This window comes from Heptranchias perlo, chromosome 25, assembly GCF_035084215.1.
Source record: "Heptranchias perlo isolate sHepPer1 chromosome 25, sHepPer1.hap1, whole genome shotgun sequence".
Taxonomy (NCBI): Eukaryota; Metazoa; Chordata; class Chondrichthyes; order Hexanchiformes; family Hexanchidae; genus Heptranchias; species Heptranchias perlo.
Genome location: NC_090349.1, coordinates 9,052,505 through 9,074,591, shown reverse-complemented (window position 1 = coordinate 9,074,591; position 22,087 = coordinate 9,052,505).

Genomic DNA, 22,087 nt, shown 5'->3' with positions numbered 1-22,087 from the left:
GCGCAGTCCGCCCGCTGCACAGCTTGAGGACACGAAACCGGAAAGCTGAGTTAAGTGGCTCTAATTGAGTCGCGATCGCTCGGGAAGCAGCACGGTGTGCGGACAACACAGTGTGAACTGCTGAGAGTTTGGTACGTGTGGGAGTTTAAGGGTTAATCTCTTTAAAATCTAGTGCATATTGCTTTCAACTGTTTAAGTTCAATATTAAAGTTTAAATTTTTAAGTTTCTGTCAGGCTTCAGCAGAGAGAGCTGCTGTAGCAAGTTAATTGGTTAGCTAGATTAAACTGGTACTTGAAGGTGGGGCAGGTCTGACTCATCTGAGTCACAAACTGTAGAAATACAGGGGCCTGTCAGTGCGACAGCACGGTGAGCGGACAACACAGTGTGAACTGCTGAGAGTTTGATACATGTGGGAGTTCGGTGAAGTGGGGGAATAAGGTACTGCTTTGCCTTGCTTTTCCTAACTTTTTCCCCAGAGTGGCAGTGGACCTGAGAGCAGAAGACTGAGATTGGGGAATAAAAGCAGCAGCAGACCTGCAACAAGAGACAACTACTGTGCCACGACACAGATGAGGCAGGAGAGTCTGAGAGGTGAGCACAGTATAAAAGGAGAGACCGAGAGCGGGAGGAGAGTCTGAGAGTCTAAGGCAAGTCATGGCAGCACAGTTCGCACCAGTGATATGCTCCTCCTGCACTATGTGGGAATTCATGGACACCACCAGTGTCCCTGGCGACCATGTGTGCAGGAAGTGTGTCCAGCTGCAGCTACTGGCTAACCGTCTTTCAGAGCTGGAGCTGCGGGTGGATTCACTGTGGCGCATCCGCGATGCTGAGACTATCTTGGATAGCACGTTCAGTGAGGTGGTCACACCGCAGGTAAAGATTCCGCAGGCAGAAAGGAAATGGGTGAGCGTCAGGCAGAGCAAACGGACTAGGCAGGTAGAGCAGGAGTCCCCTGGGGCCATCTCCCTCTCAAATAGATATTCTGCTTTAAATACTTTTGGGGGAGATGGCTTATCAGGGGAAAGCAGCAAGAGCCAGGTTCAGGGCACCACGGGTGGCTCTGCTGCACAGGAGGGGAGGAGGAAGAGTGGCAGGGCTATAGTGATAGGGGATTCAATTGTAAGGGGAACCTGTAAGCGTTTCTGTGGCCGCAAACGTGACTCCAGGATGGTATGTTGCCTCCCTGGTGCTAGGGTCAAGGATGTCATGGAGCGGCTGCAGGGCATTCTGGAGGGGAAGGGTGAACAGCCGGTAGTCGTGGTCCATATCGGTACCAACGACATAGGTAAAAAAAAAGGGATGAGGTCCTGCAAGGTGAATTTAAGGAGTTAGGAGATAAATTAAAAAGCAGGACTTCAAAGGTAGTGATCTCAGGATTACTACCGGTGCCAGGTGCTAGTGAGTAAAGGAACAGGAGAATAGAAAGGATGAATGCGTGGCTGCAGGGATGGTGTAGGAGGGAGGGATTTAGATTCCTGGGACATTGGGACCGGTTCTGGGGAAGGTGGGACCTGTACAAGCGTGACGGGTTACACCCGAGCAGGACCGGGACCAATGTCCTCGCGGGGGTGTTTGCTAGTGCTGTTGGGGAAGGTTTAAACTAGAGTGGCAGGGGGATAGGAACCTGAGCGGGGAGTCAGAAGGGAATAAAGTTGAGAGCAGCAAGAGAGGGGAAGACCCAGGGGAAATCTACAATACAAATAGTACAAACAGTTGTTCAAGAACAAGTGAAAGGGAAAAGCGTAGAGCAGCGGAAAGAAAGTGTACTTTAGGCACGACAGATAAAATAAAAACTAGAAGGCATAAGGCGATTAACCCAGCATCAAAGCTGTGGCAGGGGGTTGGGAACCTGAGCAGGGAGACAGAGGAAAGCGTGTCAGGAAGGGACAGAAGGTATGGAGTAAAAGGTAAAGTGTTAAAAAAGGAAAAAGCAGGAACTAAGTGTCACAAAACATATTTGAAAGTTCTTTATCTGAAAGCACGTAGCATTCATAACAAAATGGACGAGTTAACGGCACAAATAACTACGTATGGGTGTGATCTTGTGGCCATTACAGAAACATGGCTGCAGGGTGATAACGACTGGGAATTAAATATGCCAGGGTATTTAACAATCAGGAAGGACAGGAAGGAAGGAAGGGGAGGTGGGGTGGCTATGTTAATAAAGGAAGGAATCACTGTAATACAGAGAAATGATATTGGGACAAAGGATCAGGATAATGAAACAGTTTGGGTAGAGATAAGGAATAATAAGGGGAAAAAACACTAGTGGGCGTAGTATATATGCCTCCTAATAGTTGCAACTCTGCTGGAAGAAGTATTAATCAGGAAATAGTCGGGGCATGTAATAAGGGAACAGCTATAATTATGGGGGATTTTAACTATCACATTAACTGGACAAATCAAATTGGGCAGGGCAGCCTTGAGGAAGAGTTTATTGAGTGTATTAGGGGTGGATTTCTTGAGCAGTATGTAACTGATCCGACAAGGGGGTAGGCAACCTTGGACCTGGTCCTGTGTAATGAGCCAGTATTAATTAATAATGTCCTAGATAAGGATCCCCTCGGAATGAGTGACCATAACATGGTTACATTCCATATCCAATTAGAGGGTGAGAAGGTTGGTTCTCAAACAAGCGTACTGAGCTTGAATAAAGGAGACTATGATGGTATGAGAGCGGAATTGATTAAAGTGGACTGAGAAAATAGATTAAAGGGTAAGATGGTACATGAGCAGTGGTGTTCATTTAAGGAGTTATTTTACAACTTTCAAAAAATATATATTCCACTGAGGAAAAAAGGGTGTAAAAGAAATGACAGCCATCCGTGGCTAAGTAAAGAAATTAAGGATAGTATCCGACTAAAAACAAGGACATATAAGGTAGCCAAACTTAGTGGAAGGATAGAATATTGGGAAGTCTTCAAAAGACAGCAAAAAGTAACTAAAGGATTGACTAAGAAAGGGAAGATAGATTATGAAAATAAATTAGCAAAAAATATAAAAACAGATAGCAAGATTTTCTACAGTTATATAAAAAGGAAAAGGCTGGCTAAGGCAAACGTAGGTCCCTTAGAGGATGAAACCGGGAAGTTAATGGTGGGAAACATGGAGTTGGCAAAAATGCTGAACAAATATTTTGTTTCAGTCTTTACAGTAGAGGACACTAAGAATATCCCAACACTGGACAAACAGGGGGCTCGAGGGAAGGAGGAGCTAAATACGATTAAAATCACTAAGGAATTGGTACTCAGTAAATTAATGGGACTCAAGGCGGATAAATCCCCTGGACCTGATGGCTTACATCCTAGGGTCTTGAGGGAACTGGCAGTAGGGATTGTGGATGCTTTGGTAATAATTTTCCAAAATTCTCTGGACTCGGCAAAGGTCCCGGCAGATTGGAAAACTGCTAATGTAACACCCTTATTTAAAAAGGGTAGTAGGCAGAAGGCTGGAAATTATAGACCAGTTAGCCTAACATCTGTGGTGGGTAAAATTTTGTAGTATATTATTAAGGAGACAGTAGCGGAACATTTGGATAAACATAATTTAATAGGACAAAGTCAGAATGGCTTTATGAAGGGGAAGTCATGTCTGACAAATTTGCTTGAGTTCTTTGAGGACATAACGTACAGGGTGGATAAAGAGGAACCAGTGGACGTAGTGTATTTGGACTTCCAGAAGGCATTCCACAAGGTGCCACATAAAATATTATTGCTCAAGATAAAGAATCACTGGATTGGGGGTAATATTCTGGCATGGGTGGAGGATTGGTTATCTAACAGGAAGCAGAGAGTTGGGATAAATGGTTCATTCTTGGACTGGCAACCAGTGGCCAGTGGTGTTCCGCAGGGGTCGGTGCTGGGTCCCCAACTCTTTACAATCTATATTAACGATTTGGAGGAGGGGACCGGGTGTAACATATCAAAGTTTGCAGATGATACAAAGATGGGAGGGAAGGTAGAGAGTGGGGGGGACATAAAAAAACTACAAGGGGATATAGACAGTCTGGGTGAGTGGGGGAGATTTGGCAGATGCAATACAATATTGGAAAATGTGAGGTTATGCACTTTAGCAGGAAAAATCAGAGAGCAAGTTATTATCTTAATGGCGAGAAACTGGAAAGTACTGCAGTACAAAGGGATCTGGGGGTCCTAGTGCAAGAAAATCAAAAAGTTAGTATGCAGGTGCAGCAGGTGATCAAGAAGGCCAACGGAATGTTGGCTTTTATTGCTAGGGGGATAGAATATAAAAACAGGGAGGTATTGCTGCAGTTATATAAGGTATTGGTGAGACCGCACCTGGAATACTGCATACAGTTTTGGTGTCCATACTTAAGAAAAGACATATTTGCTCTCGAGGCAGTACAAAGAAGGTTCACTCGGTTAATCCCGGGGATGAGGGGGCGAACATATGAGGAGAGGTTGAGTAGATTGGGACTCTACTCATTGGAGTTCAGAAGAATGAGGGGCGATCTTATTGAAACATATAAGAAGGGGCTGCTCTTTCAAAACTGAGATGAGGAGAAACTTCTTCACTCAGAGGGTAGTAGGTCTGTGGAATTTGCTGCCCCAGGAAGCTGTGGAAGCTACATCATTAAATAAATTTAAAACAGAAATAGACAGTTTCCTAGAAGTAAAGGGAATTAGGGGTTATGGGGAGCGGGAAGGAAATTGGACATGAATTTAAATTTGAGGTTAGGATCAGATCAGCCATGATCTTATTGAATGGCGGAGCAGGCTCGAGGGGCCGATTGGCCTACTCCTGCTCCTATTTCTTATGTTCTTATGTTCTTATTTTTTTCTCCGGGTTTTCCAGCCGATTATTGATTCCTTGCCCTTCTCCCACCCACCTTGAGAACACGCCTCCTTGTTAATCTCTATTTCTCTCCCCACCTTAATACCTCTCTGCCCCTTGATCGCCCCGCTCTTGAGTGAGAAGGTTGTGGGTTTCAAGCCTCAGGACTTGATCACTTGACCTGGACTAATATTTCGGTACAGTATTGAGGGGGAGCTGAATTGTCAGAGAATAACCGAGGCCCGTCTGCCTGTTCACGTAAACCTGAAAGACCCTATCGCACGTTTTGACAAAGATCAGAAAGCTCCCTGGGTATCTTAGCTAAGAATTATCCCTGAAACAACATCACCGAAACAGATTAACTGGACATTCATCTCATTGCTACCTGTGGGATCCTATTGTACGCAAATTGCCTCAGGCAGTTGCCAACATAACAATGACTATACTTACAAAAATGTATTTCACTGGCTGGAACCACTTCGGGATTCCTGACAACGTGAACAGGTGCTATATAAATGCTAGTCTTTCTTTTCTTTCTCCTACATTGCGTTCACTTTCTCCCTGTACCTCCGTTTCTTTGTCCCCACAACTCCCCGTCTCCTGCTCCTCACTCTCCCATTTCTCTATCCCGTCTGTGTCACTCCCGCTCTGCTTCCCTCGCACCCCACCCCACCCCCAACAAGCACGCACATACACACAAACACACACATCTCTCAGTCTTCTTCGGTCTGATTTTTCTCTTCCCCTCACCCTTGACGGGCACGGCTTGTCTCACAAGGTTTTGCGCTCGTATTTTGACTTCGTGAAATCATTCTTTTCTTTTAACTTTAGTTAGTAACTAGCTGCGGTGCATGACACCTGTGTGTTGGGGCCTCTGAATGTTGCGAAAGCATCAACGGAATCCAACGGGTGTCATTTTATTGTAGGTCTTTCTCCAGTGTGCTCATAGCAACGAGCAGGAGTTGCATTGATTGCGTGGTTTGTTATTGCCGACGATCACACTACTGCGGATATCGGGCTGTCATGTACCCGCCTGCCCTTCAATCTGGTATCACGACCATTACCACTGATAGTGTGAACAATGCTCTCAGATAAAAGGAAATGTAGGTAATTTCGGACAATCTTCATGTAATGGAGTGATGCTATCCGTGTCAATCATTTGGCCGTTCGGGAATTTTGTCAAACAACAAATATGTGATTGACTGTTAATATTCATCGCAACACCAATGGTGAAGCACTTGAAGAATGAACATGTTCAACCCAATTTTATTTGTCATCTTTATCGATGAATTGCCAGATACGCAAATGTATTGCTATCGTGTAAAGACACATCGAAGGTTGCCTGATGAAGCAGGGATTGTATACAGTGAGTAGTAAGTTCCTAGATTCAATCGCCGGTCTGTGTTGAGTTAATTGATCTCAGTCGGAACTAATACAGGGCTACAGTTGCTTTCTCTCTTCCTGGACTGGAGTGGAGGAGGGGGGATTGTCCAAGTTGCCCCTTCCTGGTCGTCATCCGGCATTTCCTTCTGAAGTATCAATGATGCTATTTTGAGGGGTCGGCTGGGCTGTGATGCCGACTGCAATCCAATTGACCCGTCAACATGCGTCATCAAGATCACATTTTCATCGTGGCTACTCGGGCGAGGTATCTATGAGCGAAAGAAATGAATCCATTTTGGAGAGGGGAGGAGGTGAGGGGAGAAAGTTGGCGAGCAAACTCTCATGCCTGACATGAACATAGAGATGCACGGGCGCAACATGGAAGGTAGACCCGAAAATTTGCCTAAATCCTTGCAGATGTCAAGTTAAGCTCAAATTGCATGACAATCTTATTAGCATACGCGCTAACTTAAAATGGTCGTAACTCCGTTTAATTGACCAGCATGGTTCAAACATAATTGGAACTGAACCAATGGGGCTCAAGGTGCTAGGGTGGAGGACGAAAAAAGGGAGAAAAAAAGAACTCTTCAGGGTGAGGCTGGGGATTGCAAAGTAAGCAGCACACAGCTCTGTCATCAAGATTTTAAATCAATTCACCTAGATTGCTCCGTACAGAGTCTCAATTGTTTCGAACTTTTCCATTCTCAGAGGAAGCAGGACAAATCCAATCCGGCCAATTACCGCCCCATCAGTCCACTCTCAATTATCAGCAAAGTGATGGAAGGTGTCGTCGACAGTGCTATCAAGCGGCACTTACTCACCAATAACTTGCTCACCGATGCTCAGTTTGGGTTCCGCCAGGACCACTCGGCTCCAGACCTCATTACAGCCTTGGTCCAAACATGGACAAAAGAGCTGAATTCCAGAGGTGAGGTGAGAGTGAATGCCCTTGACATCAAGGCAGCATTTGACCGAGTGTGGCACCAAGGAGCCCTAGTAAAATTGAAGTCAATGGGAATCAGAGGGAAAAATCTCCAGTGGCTGGAGTCATATCTACCACAAAGGAAGATGGTCGTGGTTGTTGGAGGCCAATCATCTCAGCCCTAGGACATTGCTGCAGGAGTTCCTGAGGGCAGTGTCTGAGACCCAACCATCTTCAGCTGCTTCATCAATGACCTTCCCTCCATCACAAGGTCAGAAATGGGGATGTGCCCTGATGATTGCACAGTGTTCAGTTCCATTCGCAACCCCTCAAATAATGAAGCAGTCCGAGCCCGCATGCAGCAAGACCTGGACAACATCCAGGCTTGGAATCATAAGTGGCAAGTAACATTCGTGCCAGACAAGTGCTAGGCAATGACCATCTCCAACAAGAGAGAGTCTAACCATCTCCCCTTGACATTCAACGGCATTACCATCGCCGAATCCCCCACCATCAACATCCTGGGGGGCCACCATTGACCAGAAACTTAACTGGACCAGCCATATAAATACTGTGGCTACAAGAGCGGCTGAGAGGCTGGGTATTCTGCGGCGAGTGACTCATCTCCTGACTCTCCAAAGCCTTTCCACCATCTACAAGGCACAAGTCAGGAGTGTGATGGAATACTCTCCACTTGCCTGGATGAGTGCAACTCCAACAACACTCAAGAAGCTCGACACCATCCAGGACAAAGCAGCCCGCTTGATTGGCACCCCATCCACCACCCTAAACATTCACTCCCTTCACCACCGGCGCACAGTGGCTGCAGTGTGCACCATCCACAGGATGCACTGCAGCAACTTGCGAAGGCTTCTTCGACCGCACCTCTCAAACCCGCGACCTGTACCACCTAGAAGGACAAGAGCAGCAGACACATGGGAACAACATCACCTGCACGTTCCCCTCCAAGTCACACACCATCCCAACTTGGAAATATATCGCCGTTCCTTCATCGTCGCTGGGTCAAAATCCTGGAACTTCCTTCCTAACAGCACTGTGGGAGAACCGTCACCACACGGACTGCAGCGGTTCAATAAGGCGGCTCACCACCACCTTCTTAATGGCAATTAGGGACGGGCAATAAATGCTGGCCTCGCCAGTGATGCCCACATCCCATGAACGAAAAAAAAAAGATGACCGAATCACAGGAGAGATTTGATAGCCCTCGTGGACGACATCGATGGAAGGCATGACCAGCTCCTTGGATTCCCAAGATCCCAGCCCTCATATGCGGCCAGGAGGCCGGTGTTGATGGAGGTGGCCGAGGCACTGAGTGCCACATTCATAGTCCCAAGGAAGGCAAGGATTTCATATTGGTTGTGAGTCGTGGAGGAACCATACTGTCCAATGAACCATAAATCATTACCCCTTAAACATGGATTATAAGTTCCCAGTTTGGTCCAATGTATCAATACATTTACTTAGTTTATTAAACCAGTTATCATCTTTGAAATATTACATCGGCATAGGTATCGGTTCCACTGCTTGACACAAATGTCCAAATGGGCACCTCCCAGTTTTCCTGTCATACACCATTAACTTGGGAAAATTTACTTTTTGCTTATACATTTTTCCCTCTAGATATCCCACGGAATGTGGTTCTGCCAATTCGGTAGGTACTTGGGTAGTAACTCACGACGGATTAGGATAGGGCAAATGATCGCAAACTTGACCAATTGAGTGAATAGTAGTGTCCCCCAGATTGTGGATTGTTGGTACAGGTGGAAATTCAATCCTCACATTTGCTTCACAATTTCCCTTAGAATACCACCAAACAAGGTCATAGTCCCTTACAATATCTGGGACTTCACCTCGCATCAAAAATATCAATGTTTGCTCAATACACATATGCTCCGTATGCTCTACACAGTCTTGGTCTGACGTGTCAACTGTCTATCATCTTGGACACTCTGTACTTTGCTACCGACTAACTTCCCCCGTTGGACGGCTGTTGTACCCACAGGGTCAAAGTCCTCCCAAATGTGGAAGTAACTATGTGCAAGGGCAACATGATTTTAAAACTTTTCTCCAGCACTGACTGGAAAAAAACGTGCCAGGGCCAACTTCGTCACAGCAGCTGGAAACTCAGGTAGATTTCAACTACATTTTAAAAATGTTGCCCTTTTTTCAATTTCGAATTACATCTCAAATCTCAACAAAAAAATAGGGCCTAGTCCTGTAACTGTATAATAATTCTCCAAACAAACTTGCACAAAGATCCTAATATCAAAGTCACATGTATGATTTTTTTCCCAAATGCACATGAACGCTGCAAAACAAATTTCAGAGTAAATATATTTTAATTTAAAATATATAACCAATTTTCAAACACTCCTGGAGAAAGCACTAAAGCTTTGTTTTTCAAATTCTAACATTGCTATCTTAAGCAGCAGCACCACAAGTCTACATGTCAATTCACGTTCTTCAATATTCAATGTAACAAATCCAGGTACCTTAATCACTCTCAATCATTCAATCCTTATTTGCTCTCATCCATCATAAAAATATTGATCCCAGTAATAGATTATGAACTCAGAAAGCCTGAATTTTATCTGATAATTCCAGGTCGGGAGCCCAAGGAATATTCACACAGTTTAAGTAACTAACTGTCCGTAATGGCCACCCACAGAAAACCAGTTTCATAATTTGATAATTTGATTCGACACTCAACCTGTAAACTCAGGTCAGTTAGCATTAACTTCTCCAGTGTAGCTCAAACCCAAAAGCAGAAGGACTCAATAGCTCAAAAGTAATACATGCATGTATAGATAGATGGAATAGCACATGATTACAAATACACAATCATCTCCCTGGTGTTCTTTTCGGTAGTATGCCTTCTCGCCTTCTCAGGTGACTGTAATATTACTGAATACAACTGAGGAAAAGGTTTACTTTTGCAGTTAAATTGAACATTTAAAACACTCGTATCACTTGTAAGCTAAGGTTTACAAAAAGGTTAACAATGACAAGCTGTAAAAAAAGGGTGTAGCTATCTGCAGCTAGCAGCACTGAAACAAACATTAACACAGACTTTTAAAGAGACAACAAAATGAAAACAAAAGAAAGAATTTTTGCAGCCTTTTAACAGTAGAAAGGGGAAATAATCTTCCCCTTACTCCTTTATTCCATCATAGACTAATCCTCAGACCAATTTTCAATTTCTGATGTTTTCTACTAACCCCATTCCGTACGGATTGAAAACCTCAAGTTTATAGTCAATGCCCTCACCTAAGCATGGTGTGATGAAGGTGCAGACAATAGTCTTGTGAGCTTTTAATTTCTCTCTTTTTCCTAAATCTTTTGTTACATTTGGCATATCTAACCAAAACATTTCTACACGATTCCTTTACAGCCTCTATCTGCTGTGAAAGAACAAGTATTAACTCCCAATCCTCCTACACAATTTAATTTCCTCTTCTCCATTGGTATATGGGAGGGTGTAATGACATAGAGTAAATAGGAAAGGGGGCGCTGGGGAACCAGTGGAAAGTCCCAGTAAATTTCTCGGTTCACCATCTTAAATCCCCATAACTGCCTCTCTCACTGCTGGTCTCAACCCTGCAAATCCCATTCTACATCCCTTTAGAGCATGTTTACACCTCTCACATTTTCCCTTTTCGCTGAACATCTCAACCACAATTTTGAGACGGTCCTTTTGAACAGGAACTTCGAATGCTTCTCAGCAAACTGCTCCTGCTGTTTGTTGATTAGCAATCTTACGCTCAAGTTGCAGGATTTAATTCTCCTGTGCTTTCATTGCTAACTGTTTCTGCATCAGTTTCTCATTCTTTTCTTTAACAGTAAAGCTGTTAATAGCCAGGCTACCTTTGTCTGCTATATTTCAGTTTCTTTCCCTATTTCAACTCCCCGGGCTAAATCGTGCACCTACGTGCAGCATTAAGTCCATGCATTGTTCCTTCCCTCTTGAGAGTTTGGCAGCCTCCACTTCTTTGATAAGCTCCTCGAGCTTCTCTGCTGCTTTGGCTCCCTTAATTGTTGCTCTAGAGCCTCTCTTTTTCCTTTCTGTACCTGGAACAGTAATGTTAAAATCCACATCGCTTTGACCTGTTTCTTTTTGAGTTTTTTTTCCCAACTAATTCACTGGCCCAGAAATTACTTAAGAAATAACAGCGAGGCTAACAGGGCTCGTCGTTATTTCATGGCAAATGGAAGAGCATGTTCTGGCAGTGCACATACGCAGTCAAACTGGAAATTGTTCGACCATTTGCCCAGCTTGTTTGAAAGCTGCGTGGGAAGGACAGCTCACTGGCTGAATGAATGCTGCACTGCCCAGCTGGAAATGAACTAATCACTCCATAAAACAGGTACCCTGGGTTTTATTAGGTCTAAACTAACTTTTAATGGCATAGTAAGTATCGATGACTGTCAAGCAATCTCTCTGGCACTGAATATTAACTTTTAAAAATGTAGAGTCTCATTACTTCCGATTTTAATTGTTGTTGGACATTTTTTAAAAATTCTTAAATTAAAATTTTTATTTTTTACTTATTCTTTCTGTCTCTTTTGTTCTATGTCTTTTAATCTTACCTTCTCTTTATTTCGCTTTCTCCAACTGATTTTAGGGTGAATCCACTAATCTATCTGACACTTCTTGTTTCTTAGTCTGTGCGGCTTGTCAAGGATGCTTCAAGTTGATTGATTGAGGGAGAGAGCGAGCCTTTCCCCACTCTCACAGCTCCTAGTTGCCCGTGAAAGAACGCTGCATTGTTTGAGGTCACCATTCAAGGAAGTTGTCACTGAAAAACCTGCGGATGCTTAGTGGTTGAGAGTTAAATCTAATGGTTCACAGCTCAGGGCAATTTCCGGGCCATTAAATGTTTGCTGTTATGCCTTTGGTAGATCTACCTGGGCTGGCGTATCCTGAACTTTATTCTACCAGATGTTGTCTGAGACAAAATAAAATCCTTTTAAACTCAGAATCCGAGTCCCACGGCACCAATCTGTAAGATTTTTCACTTCTCTATCTTTCGGTCTTAATATATTGAGTGGAGTAACGAGTTTCAAACAAATTCATTTTTTCTCACAACACTTTGCTTTTTAGTTTAAGCCATACAATTCTTAATAAAATTGTCAGTGTGATATTACGATGCAGTTCCCTTAACTTTAATGGATTAGATACATACAACCTTTGAATGGGCTGCACAGCACTTGGAACGCTGGAGTGACTGGTTTCTTTGTTCACGAGGGTTCTTCCCAATATTTATCTTCTTGGACGATATGCTTCCTCACCATCGGCTCGCGCGAAAGTGGCTAATTCTATCCTCTTCTATCCTTCCTTAGTGGTCTGAGCAGCACGTGATCGCTGTCATGTTCGTCCTGTTCAACCACTCTTGGTTTGTCATTTGGGTGGCCACCTCTCCTGATAGGTTACCTTCACGTGTGTGTGTCAAGCTTTTTCCAGTAATTGTTATCCATCTCTTTACGAGCGCTATCTCTGCTAACGTTGACTTCTCCAAACGGCAGCGCCAGCCTGGGCCACGACCTTCCAACAGCAAGCATTATGACATCTGTACATGGCAGGTTGTACAATGCAGCTCTGGAGCTCCATACTGGGATACAACCAGCAGCAGGCCTGGTTCAAGAGCACATGACCATCAGCATGGACCAACCACAGGCCCACGACTCATCAGCCCCGAGTCTTACCACCACACCCCATCTTTGTGGTCCTGGGTTTACTAGGAGATCGTGCAAAGGAGCAACTGGTTAAAGAGCTTGTGGAGGCACCGGGAGTAGGGGAGAATTTAACTCCTGTCTCTATACCTCCTCTTTCTCCTCCTTTGCTTGGCTGGAACATTGTGACCATCACAGTCATGTCCCGTTTGTTGTGTTTGATGTGTTACTGCTGCTAATTAAGCATTTCTTGTTTGAAAGAGTTAAATCTTTATTTACATTTTTCAAAGTTTTCAAAAGTTGCAAAACATTTCTAAAGTTTACATTGGTTGAACTCAGGATTCCAATGGTTGGTAATGTTTATTTTTTATTGATTAAAGGTATATTCATGTAGATAGTTGTTCAAGTTTCTAAAGAGATTTTAACATTGCCATGAAGCACACTTAATTAAAATATGTTTCTCAGATCTTTTATGCCAAATTGTTTGAAATTTCTCAGTATAGTTTAATGTTATCAGTCAAGATTTATATTTATTTGTAACAATTTTCACTTAAAGTTTGAAACATTTTAATAATAAAACATTATTTGAAGATAACGAAAGCCGTGTCTCACTCTTCTTCTGGTTGCGACCTCTGTGGGGTGCTCATTGGGTAAAAGCCTGCGCCACAAGCCGCGCTCTGGTAGCCCTGTTCTCTCGAAGGGATACCTCCTGCAGTGGCGCACATTCCCTGGCTCCGGCTCTGGCAGCACAGGATCTTTTGCTTCGATGGCCTCCTCCTCCATTATAACACGATCTAGACTTTCGGCTGTGGCGACGTTATGTAGGACACAGCATATGACGACTATCCCCGCTACCCTCTCTGGGGAGAAGTGGAGGACACTCCAGTCCTGTCCAAGCACTTGAAGCGGCTCTTCTGCACCTTGATAGTCCTCTCAACGGTCTGCCGGGTGGCCGCATGTACCTGATTGTACCTCTCCTCCACTTCAGTCTGTGGGATTCAAAAAGGCGTCGTCAGCCACAGCAGCAGTGGATAAACCTTGTCACCAAATATCCATCTTTCCACTGGAGGCCCATCCCCGAGCATGCGTATGATAACTGAGTTGCACACAATGAACGCATGGTGACAGGCACCTGTGTGCTGTGAGTTCACATGCCAGATGTGCAACCAGGTGTTGCAGACCATCAGGACGTTGAGGGAGTGGAAGCCCTTTCTGTTCATGTAGGTTCTGAAGGGAACCTTCAGTGCCACCAGGGCATTCCGTCGATGGCATTGGCCATTCTGGGAAGCCAACAATTATATAGAAACTTAGTCCCTATGCCTTCGGTCTACCAGGGACATTCCAAATTTAATTAACTCCCAGCCCTATGGAACAGGGCGTCAGTTAACAACCGGATGCAGGCCCTCACTGCCTCTTGGCTACTCCTGCACAGGTCCCCCATTCATTCCTAGAAGGATTCAGACCCGTAACAGTTCAGGACTGAGGTCGCCTAGATTTAAAGCTCTGCTGTATGTGGACCGGGGCTTTATGTGGTCTCGAAGCAAGTCTCAGAGTCGGCCGATGCTCGCCTTTGCAAAGTGCAGCAGATGCACCGCCAGCTCCTCAGGCATCTCCTGGAATGTCAAGCAAGACCTATACACTCTCCAGCCCGAGTACTTGCAGAAGGGTTGTTCGGCCAGAGGGATCGATCGATGGTCGAAAATGATCAAGGAGATTTGGGCGCATTGGACTGACGAGCGTAATTTACTTATGCCCAAAAATCCGCAATCTGTTCTGCCGCATATTTGTTTCGCACTCCAATCGTGCTACTCTCTGGGCACAAATAAGCAGGAAATTCCAGGGCAGAGTTTAAATTGTGTTGGAAAATGGTGCATTAACAATGGCACTGAGAGGACCAAATTAATTAAAATCTCATGATGTAAAATCTCAAGGATGTAACTGGTAGAATAGATAAGGGAAAACCAGTGGATGTGGTTTATCTGGATTTCCAGAAGGCCTTTGATAAAGTCCCACATAAGAGGTTATTGTGCAAAATTAAAGCACATGGGATGGGGGTAATATACTGGCATGGATTGAAAATTGGTTAACAGACAGGAAACAGAGAGTAGAAATAAATGGGTATTTTTCGGGGTGGCAGGCAGTGACTGGTGGGGTACCGCAGGGATCAGTGCTTGGGCCCCAGTTATTCACAATATATATCAATGATTTGGATGAGAGAAACAAATGTAATATTTCCAAGTTTGCTGATGACACAAAACTAGGTGGAATCGTGAGTTGTGAGGAGGATGCAAAGAGGCTTCAAAGCGATTTAGACAAGTTGAGTGAGTGGGTAAATACATGGCAGATACAGTATAATGTGAATAAATGTCAAGTTATCCACTTCAGAAGTAAAAACAGAAAGGCAGAGTATTATTATTTAAATGGAGATAGATTGGGAAATGTTGATATACAAAGGGACCTGGGTATCCTTGTACGCCAGTCACTGAAAGTAAACGTACAGGTGCATCAAGCAGTTAGGAAGGCAAATGGAATGTTGGCCTTCATTGCAAGAGGATTTGAGTACAGGAGCAAGGATGTCTTACTGCAGTTATACAGGGCCTTGGTGAAACTACACCTGGAGTATTGTGTGCAGTTTTGGTCGCCTTACCTAAGAAAGGATATACTTGCCATGGAGGGAGTGCAGCAAAGGTTCACCAGACTGGTTCCTGAGATGGCAGGACTGTCGTATGAGGAGAGATTGGGTCGACTCGGCCTGTATTCACTCGAGTTTAGAAGAATGAGAGCGGATCTCATTGAAATGTATAAAATTCTGACAGGGCTAGACCAACTGGATGCAGGGAAGATGTTTCCCCTGGCTGGGGGGTCCAGAATGAGGGGTCACAGTCTCAGGATGCGGGGCAGGACATTTAGGACTGAGAAGAGGAGAAATTTCTTCACTCAGAGGGTGGTGAACCTGTAGAATTCTCTACCACGGAAGGTTGCGGAGGCCAAGTCACTGAATATATTTAAGAAGGAGCTAGATAGATTTCTAGACACAAAAGGCATCAAGGGGTATGGGGAGAGAGCGGGAATTTGGTATTGAGATAGAGGATCAGCCGTGATCATATTGAATGGCGGAGCAGGCTCGAAGGGCCGAATGGCCTACTCCTGCTCCTATTTTCTGTGTTTCTATGTTTCAAACTAATTAAGTGGGTGATTTTGCCTTTGTTCTTTAAGGGTTGCAAGCATTTTGCCCTGACCAGCTCATTTGCTTTGTACTGTGACCACTGATGTGTCAATCAATTGGCGAATACGTGTATAAAGTTCTCACAAAACCTCGCCCCATTTATTGCCACCACCTTCACTATACGGCCTATAGTTTCTCAGCGAGAAGCATTTTACAGGGACTTGCTGGGAGCAGGAAAAACTCATCTCTTGTTCTTAAACGTAATGCTGCGCTTCGACTTACAGGCCAATCTGTCAACATTGTAAATTTTAAATGCTTTCCTGTGCTTCAGACAGCTTTCTTTGTGGTATTATTGATGAATCTGTACAAAGAAACTTTGGTAGCTTATTTCTCAGTTACGCTGTGTCACAGCGCCATCAGCTGGACAAGAACTGTAACTACAGTTTATATTTGCGGTCACTGCAGAATACCGGAACATTGCCAAGAATTGCTTTCACACTTACTTACTTTTTTTTGTTTTCCGCGTAATAAATCGAATCGTTCCTTCTGCAAAGTAAAATACCATTTTTAAAATCAATGCATAATTTATTATTGCGATATTAAATCACAATTCAACTAACTGTAGAGAGTTATTAGATCGGAGTTCACATTTTTTGATGATGCTATTATGCTATTGGTATTGCTCTCATAGGAGCACTTGCAGAGAGCCTCGTGCGTTATACGTAGATATGGGCTCTACATAGAAGTAAAAACATGTATTCTCAGAGCTCTGTCGAAATAACTAAACTTAAATGTTATGAGAGGTGCGAGCACGAATGAAACCTCTTTATTTATATGTTGAGCTGATATCAGGAAAAGCGACCATGAAGCGGTCGATTGTCGTAAAAATCCAACTGGTTCACTAATGTCCTTTAGGGAATGAAACCTGTCGTCCTTACCCAGACTGGCCTATATGTGACTCCAGTCGCACATCAAAATGGTTGACTCTTAACTGCCTACTGAAGTGGCCTAGAAAACCATACAGTTGTATCAGGAAAACTAGGGATAGGTAATAAATACTGACCTTGTCAGTGATGCCCATGTCCTGAGAATGCATTTTTTAAAGTTGAAAATTGCAATGTAAGGGTTCACGGATGATAAATGAAAATAGCCAAATAGGCGAGTACAACTCCTAGTCTGACCTCCTTGAAAATAAGTACTTGTTCCTTGGAACTTTGTCTAGGAACAACTCGTGCCTATTCTTGGGGCAGAGGATTAACTAGTCTAATTGGGTTCCAGATGGCTCAAAGATGACATGCCTGATGATGGAATATTGTATGTAATCAATTCAATCCTCTATGGCACTTAATACAAGCGGGTTCCCCAGATTCAGACTGATCAGGTCTGACCTCCTCAACTGTCCTCTTGAGAGCTCTAAATTTTGGGAGGGACCATGCTCTATCTTTATAATATTCGGCTGCGTTGTTCTGCATATGTGGATTTCTGGTCTTATCTCCTAGTCATAAATCATCCCACCATGCTGGTGCCATGTTAGCAACTCAAGATAAGCTGTTTTACATAATACAACTAATGACCTGAACCTTCATCTCTGTTTACAAGCTGTTTGTTCCTTTGAGGAATGTGTGACCTTTCCTATCTGAGTACAGCCTCCCTATTCGGCCTCCCATGACTCCACTAGTGTTGGTTTCGTAGCAACCAAATCTCTTGTTTTGGTGTAGAGCATCTTCTGACATTAATTTTATCTATTTCATGGCCTCCCTGATGTTCTGCTGCGTAAGCTGTCCTTCTTCTCACAGAGATGCTGAACTCCATGCCCCCTCACCACCGCCCCCCGCCACCCCCCCACCCCCACCCCCCACCCCCCGCTTTGAAATTTGCCTTCTTGCTAGAATGTTTCTGCACTATGCGAGCCAGGATACTTGACTATTTCTACTTTTACACCATAGTCTTAAACTACTGTTGCTTGGTCTGCATAAATTTAGCTAACTATACTGCAGAAATACCATTACACACTCTTGGGCCCCAAGCCTTGGCTCTTTGTCACCTGCACTTAACTTCTCTGGCCATGGGTAAGTGGAGTGTGTCCATGTGTGGAGAATGTTTTAAATCTGTATCACGCAAACAAAAACTCTACTTACCTAGGCGTTTGAAGAATCTTAAATCTACTGATGTGCATGTCAGACAACTGGCTGATCAAAAAATGTTAGCAAGGCAGCTGGCAATTAGGAATGGCTTTATACAGTTTGATGTGAAATTCCAACTTTGATGCAGAGTTATTCATGGGCCAGGTTGCCACGTGCAATGTTATAGTTTGATAAGATAATTTATATTGAGGCGTGGCAACTTCCTTTACCAGCCAGTTCAAGTTTCAATTATGTTCAATGTATAGTGATAGTGTAGTAAATAATCCAACAGTATTGTAGTAATGTATATTAGTAGAAACGCTGTATTTAAGTTTAAGTAGGTGCAAAGTGCTACTTTTAAGTGAGGGGAAGTTACACAACAGGCAGCTGACCCAGGACACACTCCGAAGACTTGAATCAGAGTAACGCAGAAAGCATGCAAATAAGTATTCACCACTTAATGTGCATTGAGTAAGCCCAAACAGAAACGCAATATTGCACATCCGAATCGAAAAGTGCGAGAGCAGATGCCGTTAAAGTGGAGGCGTTTGCTCCCCAGGCAGAGCCGGCAAGTTTGACGATTAGGTTATTTCGGGTTTTAACTTTCTCAGCAGTTTTCAGTGGATGGTTTTCGTAGGTTAGTGACCGGTGCAGGTGACACTCAAATGGACTGGGTGAGCATCATGTTTAAATGGATCTTTTAGGATGATAGTGAGTTCATGAGACGCACTAGCATTGTGAAAGTGAAAGACGGAGGGCACACTTTTTGAATGAAGGCGCCATTTTAGGCAGTACTCGGCTATAAGTTTGTATCATTAGTGAGCATCTTTTTTGAAATAATACCGCAGTTGCTCTCACATATAGCAAGCAGCCTGGAATTAAAAGGTGGCATCGAATTGTTTGGGTCTACCTGGTTTTTGCACTTAACCTGTTTTTCGCAATTAGAACTAGTTAAACAGCAAAACTTAATAGAATCATAGAATCATAGAAATTTACGGCAGAGAGGGAGGTCATTCGGCCCATCGTGTCTGTGCCGCCCTAAAAAGAGCTATCCAGCCTTATCCCACTTTCCAACTCTTGGTCCGTAGCCTTGTAGGTTACTGCACTTCAAGTGCATATCCAAGTGCTTTTTAAATGAGTTGAGGGTTCTTGCCTCTACCACCCTTTCTGGCAGTGAGTTTCAGACCCCCACCACCCTCTGGGTGAAAAACATTATCCTCAACTCCCCTCTAATCCCTCTATCAATTACTTTAAAATCTATGTCCCCCGTTTATTGACCTATCTGCTAAGGGAAATAGATCCTTCCTATCCACTCTAGCTAGGCCCATCATAATGTTATATACCTCAATTAAATCTCCCCTCAGCCTCCTGTGTTCCAAAGAAAATAATCCCAGCCTATCCAATCTTTCCTTATAGCTAAAATTCTCCAGCCCAGGCAACATCCTCGTAAATCTCCTCTGTACCCTCTCTAGTGCAATCACATCTTTCCTGTAATGTGGAGACCAGAACTGTACGCAGTACTCTAACTGTGACCTAACCAATACTTTATACAGTTCTGGCATAACCTCCCTGCTCTCATATTCTATGCCTCGGCTGATAAAGGAAAATATCCTCCCGTATGCTTTCTTAACTACCTTATTCACCTGTCCTGCTACCTTCAGGGATCTGTGGATATGCACTCCAAGGTCCCTCAGTTCCTCGACACTTCTCAGTATCCTTCCATTTATTGTGTACTCCCTTGCCTTGTTTGCCCTCGCCAAATGCATTGCCTCACACTTCTCCAGATTGAATTCCATTTGCCACTTTTTTGCCCACCTGACCAGTCCATTGACATCTTCCTTCAGTCTACAGCTTTCTTTCTCACGATCAACCACGGGGCCTATTTGAAACCAATTTTTCGATGCTGTCTTTTAATTCCAGATTATTTGCTATATGCAGGAACAACTGCATTATTAGAAATACAATTTACTTAAAAGCTCAAAATAAGCGCTAACTTACCTCGCTGCCAATTGATCCCAATTCTAAGAGTTCGAGCAATGACCTGCTCTTATGTTTCAAGCTGCGAACTTGGTCTCTTCCTTCTTACTTTGTAAAGTTAGTTTTCTGCGAATATCTATTGCAACATAATGTTAGGATATGTAGAATACCTCATAATTTTCTGCTTTGCGTGGTGGCAGAAGGGATAAATATTTTGATCAACATACTACAAGATATCAGTACATGGCATGGAGCAGTTCTTTTCAAAGTTGTCGTTACAGCTCACCATCAACAATAGTCAGGAGCAGCAAAAAACTCCCTCCACTTCAACCCAACAATGTGTCATAGCCTAATGGTTTACTTTTTAAAAATCATGTTATATGTCGGGATTTATTAAAGAAATGCTCCTATACAGTTAAAGAATGAGTAATATTTCACTGGTCATCCCAAATTTAAAAAAAATATTTGAAATCAAATTATCTGCTGAATACTTGAAGGGAAAACATTACAGAGCTATGGGGAAAGAGCAGGGGTCTGGGACTAATTGGATAGCTCTTTAAAAGAGCCGGCACAAGCACGATGGGCCGAATGGCCACCTCCTGTGCTCTACCTACTATGCTATATGATACTATGATCGGTGAGACCACACCTGGAATACTTTTTTTTTTATTCGTTCACGGGATGTGGGCGTCGCTGGTGAGGCCAGCATTTATTGCCCATCCCTAATTGCCCTCGAGAAGGTGGTGGTGAGCCGCCTTCTTGAACCGCTGCAGTCCATGTGGTGACGGTTCTCCCACAGTGCTGTTAGGAAGGGAGTTCCAGGATTTTGACCCAGCGACAATGAAGGAACGGCGATATATTTCCAAGTCGGGATGGTGTGTGACTTGGAGGGGAACGTGCAGGTGATGTTGTTCCCATGCGCCTGCTGCCCTTGTCCTTCTAGGTGGTAGAGGTCGCAGGTTTGGGAGGTGCTGTCGAAGAAGCCTTGGCGAGTTGCTGCAGTGCATCGTGTGGATGGTGCACACTGCAGCCACTGTGCGCCGGTGGTGAAGGGAGTGAATGTTTAGGGTGGTGGATGGGGTGCCAATCAAGCGGGCTGCTTTATCTTGGATGGTGTCGAGCTTCTTGAGTGTTGTTGGAGCTGCACTCATCCAGGCAACTGGAGAGTATTCCATCACACTCCTGACTTGTGCCTTGTAGATGGTGGAAAGGCTTTGGGGAGTCAGGAGGTGAGTCACTCGCCGCAGAATACCCAGCCTCTGACCTGCTCTCGTAGCCACAGTATTTATATGGCTGGTCCAGTTAAGTTTCTGGTCAATGGTGACCCCCACGATGTTGATGGTGGGCGATTCGGCGATGGTAATGCCGTTGAATGATAAGGGGAGGTGGTTAGACTCTCGCTTGTTGGAGATGGTCATTGCCTGGCACTTATCTGGCGCAAATGTTACTTGCCACTTATGAGCCCAAGCCTGGATGTTGTCCAGGTCTTGCTGCATGCGGGCTCGGACTGCTTCATTATCTGAGGGGTTGCGAATGGAACTGAACACCGTGCAGTCATCAGCGAACATCCCCATTTCTGACCTTATGATGGAGGGAAGGTCATTGATGAAGCAGCTGAAGATGGTTGGGCCAAGGACACTGCCCTGAGGAACTCCTGCAGCAATGCCCTGGGGCTGAGATGATTGGCCTCCAACAACCACTACCATCTTCCTTTGTGCTAGGTATGACTCCAGCCACTGGAGAGTTTTCCCCCTGATTCCCATTGGCTTCAATTTTACTAGGGCTCCTTGATGCCACACTCGGTCAAATGCTGCCTTGATGTCAAGGGCAGTCACTCTCACCTCACCTCTGGAATTTAGCTCTTTTGTCCATGTTTGGACCAAGGCTGTAATGAGGTCTGGAGCCGAGTGGTCCTGGCGGAACCCAAACTGAGCATCGGTGAGCAGGTTATTGGTGAGTAAGTGCCGCTTGATAGCACTGTCGACGACACCTTCCATCACTTTGCTGATGACTGAGAGTAGACTGAT